This window comes from Chenopodium quinoa, unplaced genomic scaffold, assembly GCF_001683475.1.
Source record: "Chenopodium quinoa cultivar QQ74 unplaced genomic scaffold, ASM168347v1, whole genome shotgun sequence".
In the NCBI taxonomy this organism is placed as follows: Eukaryota; Viridiplantae; Streptophyta; class Magnoliopsida; order Caryophyllales; family Amaranthaceae; genus Chenopodium; species Chenopodium quinoa.
The window spans coordinates 1112670-1116875 of record NW_018744662.1 but is presented as its reverse complement, the minus strand read 5'-3'; the positions used below and the strand labels follow the sequence as shown (position 1 = coordinate 1116875).

At 33.2% G+C, this 4206-nt stretch overlaps 1 pseudogene; it reads left to right on the top strand.

Moving 5' to 3' along the window:
- The first annotated feature begins 836 nt into the window (after positions 1 to 836).
- LOC110701916 lies at positions 837 to 3535 on the top strand (annotated as a pseudogene).
- The last annotated feature ends 671 nt before the right edge of the window (positions 3536 to 4206 follow it).

Below are 4206 nucleotides of genomic sequence, written 5' to 3'. Positions count from 1 at the left end.
GGCCTTGCTCAGTTAGCTCTGCATGCAGAAATGAATGCCTGTTTGGAAGGGTTACAATGGGCGGTCGTAAGGTCGATTTCGGAAGTTACTATTTATACGGATTCTACTAGAGTTGTTGGGTGTCTTCGGGATGCACATGAAACGATATTTATTAATTTTAAAAAAACAATTGTTATAATTTTGAAGCAATATTCAATAATTGTTTTAGAATTACAGTGACACATACAAATACAAAAAAAAAAAAAAACAAAAAAAAAAAAAAAAAAAAAATGACACAAAAAATGATAGCTATGAAATATAAAATGAATATACTGTACTTCGTAATTGTATTCACGTTTAATTATAGTGGTGATAAAGTAAACATATAGTAATTTGTATACAAGACTATTTTAAATACCTAAGTAAGCTTAAAAAAAAAAAACCTATTTAAGCAATCTTAGCACCTTAAGTTTTCATGAGTTACCTAAATTTATATTATTAATTAATTGAAATGATAAATTTTAATAATCTTTATAATTTTAATAAATTTTACAATTTTGATAGTGATCGAAATATACTTTTCAAAAATATAATAATTATAATAATACAAGTATGTCATATAATCTTAACTCATCTCTATATTGGAATATTTGTGAATCAGTCACGAGTAAGAGTTTTACTTTCTTTCTTCCTTTTTTTTTAAATCACATTTACTGAACTGAACTAATTGGAGCTAAACTGAATTGAACTGAGCTGAAATGAATATTTTATGAGAGAATGAAATTAGGAGTTGAACTGAACTGATTGGAGCTGAACTGAATACAAAATTAAATTTTACTCCCTTCAATCCTTTCATAATAGAGTTTTAAAAAATTAGAGTGTAGTAACTAAAGGAGAATTTTATAAAATATAAATTATGGAAAATAAAAAAAAAAAATTGACTCAAATTTTTTAAAATGAACCCGTGTATCGCACGGGCTTAACACCCATTTGTAGTAATAATAATGTTGAAATCTGATTTGCTCGGCTCTCTACTATCCTGAAATCTGTTCTGCTGAAATTTAATCTGCTTTGCACTGCTGACCTCTGCTCTGCCCAAAAGCTCAAAAGAGCAGAGCCTTAGTCAGTTACTTGATCATGAGTAACTTTTAAACGAGTAACTCGAGTAATCCAGATACATAGTGTGGCCACATAGAAAAATCCCCCTTAATAAAATTCTCTTTTCATTTCTTGTAAAAAAAAAAATAAAAAAAAATAAAAAATAAATAAAAACCCAACGGTGCCGTTCAAGTCCGGCAGTGGAGTACTAGTATAGGTATCACCGAAAGAAGCAAGAGATAGAGCAGTAATTTGAGGCCCATTATCGGAAACCGTAGCAACCGGCGACGACGGGGTGCTCGGCAATTTCCGTCGACTTTATCGTCGGTAAAGTAGATGCCTTTCTTGTTGATTTGTTTAATTTGTCAAGTATTGTTTAATTTAAGTTGCTAATTTCACCTTCTTTAATCTTCATTATACCTAATTATACCAATTGAAGCATTATAATCTCTCCAAAATTCTTTTTTTTTTTAGTTTGATTTAGTTGCTTTGTTGTAATTGTTAGAATCCTTTCAATGAATTTCGTCATATTTATTTTGATATTTGTAATATGATATTTTGATATTTGTAATCTGTAATTTTAAATAAGACATTGGTGAATTTTATCTATATTCTGTAGGATAGAGTGCCCCAAAGGGTATATTATAGACGGAATTTGATCCCGGGTCTTGAGTACCACCCCCAAGGCTTTGCCGAGTAAGCTGTATAGCACTTTGGCATACTGGTGAATTTGATGTTAGTTGTTGTCCAAATTTGTATGATCTTGAATTCTTCAGTTGCTCTAAAATTATAATACTGCAGTTAACATGTGCTTCCGAAATATGCTACCTTTAATGGGGTTGCTTGATAGTTATAGATTTATCCTATATCAGTAAGAACCTGTTGTTGTTCATTTATTTGTAAATCTAACTGCTTCAGCTCATATAATTTGAAAAATATCCATTAATTTGTGAACCGCCAGCTATGTATAGTCGTTTTTAGTGTAACTACACTCAATAATTATAGTATTCTAGGTAGACACTGCAGCAAATCAGCAAATGTAACACATTATTCTCGTTACCATTGTCTGGTAACATTTGCTACGTGTTCCCTTAAGCCTGTTCTGAATTCTATATGAGTAATCAACTTGCCTCGTCTTCAATTTCTGAACCCAATTATTGTTTGGAATTTAATTTTTGATCTGTTATTTTTGTATATAGGCTTTTGAGAAGTCTCTATATTTGTAGTAATGTTTCATTTGTTCTTCCTAGTAAATGCAGGAATCAAAGAATTTATTCACAATACATGGAAAACAGTGTTATGGTTATAATTTCCTTCATAAATCAGATGTCTTGGTCGTGCGGTGTTTAGAATTCTGATTTTGGTATAACTTAGAACTCTCACTTTGAAGTCGTTGGTGATGGGTTCGGTTGAGGCAGAAAAATCTTGTGATATTAATGCTTTTATGGAGCTTGCAATAGAAGAAGCAAAACTTGCTTTGGAGAGACTTGAGGTGCCTGTGGGTTGTGTGATTGTTGAGGATAAGAAAGTTATTGCATCTGGGAGTAATCATACTAACGAGACACGGAATGCTACAAGACATGCAGAGATGGAAGCTATTGATAGCCTTCTACTGCAGTGGCAACAAGATGGACTTTCTCAATCAGATGTTGCTAACAAATTTTCAAATTGTGTTCTATATGTTACATGTGAGCCTTGCATAATGTGTGCAGCTGCTTTATCATTTGTGGGATTAAAGGAAGTGTACTATGGATGTGCTAATGATAAGTTTGGGGGATGTGGTTCAATTTTTTCTCTTCATTCAACCAACTCTGAGCACTCCAACGTTGCAGAAGCAAAAGGCTCTAAGTGTACCGGAGGGATAATGGCATCAGAAGTAGTTTCTCTTTTTCAAACTTTCTATGAACGTGGGAATCCTAATGCACCCAAGCCTCACAGGACAGTTGTTCAACCCTGACAACCCCTCTTCCTTGTTCTGTGCTCCACAATTGTTCTACGTTCGATCTTTCTATAACTCATTGACGTTACAAATGATATAGTGTATATTGAGGAGCAGAAATGTAGAATGATAGAGGGTGGTCAGCCTCTTCACAATCCATTTAAAATTTCAAGTGACACCTCTCAGTTCTACTGGTTGAAATATGTTGAACTCTCGACAAAGTATTATTGTACTTTTTCTGGGCAGATCTTGTGGCAAGGGGGCAGTATCTCAGCATATACTCTTGTCATCAATGATACAACTTAACGCCATTATATGGCTTAATGACTATGTTCCTTGGTTATTTCTTGGATTTTAAAATGTGATAACTGTTGACCTTTACAGCGCTTGGCGTGTGTAAAGGTACGCTTGTTTTCTTGCTAAAACTTATATAATCTTGTCAAAGTGAATTGTCCATTTAGTGTTGGATGTTGTCCCAATGTAATTTAGCATAGAGTGACCATCTTTCTTATTTGAAAACTCTAAATGTTTTTGCATTGCCAATTGATTGCTTTGCTGATGGTCATGAATGCATGATTCCAACAACTTCTATTACAACTGCAAACTACTTTGATTAGTTGAATTTTTCAATTCTGTTTTTTACCTTATTTTTTCTTGGATATTCTATAGTGCAAAACTTTATTTATCTATAATCAGGGCAAGAGTGTCTTTCGACCAGAAACCAGTCTTAATACATTGGATCCTATCTGAACTTTGAAACATGTCTGTTTTGGATGAAAAATACTATGTTGGAAACTGCCTTGGAGTCTTCATATGGCATTCTTCTGCTTCACCAACTGCCAGCCTTTGTCAACTTTAATTCTTTCAGGAGCTTGTAGAACAATATAAAACTTCTGTACCTATGATGAATACGACTTGTTGCCTGTCGTTTAATCTTCTGATGGGGGTGAGCGCATGATTTCTTATGGAGACATGAACTGTTAGTCTATTAGTGTGCTTGTTCCTTTATTGTTAATACTTGCAATATGTTTGCAATATTTTAGTTATGCTTGTCGGCTTAGTAATCATTTGAACCTTCATTTCTGCTAAAATCCTTCATCCGCCATATAACCTACCTTTCCTCTTTGCTCCTTTTTTTTATCATAACTGACTGTTTTTCTTTTTACATTTTGATCAATTCCATTCAATCA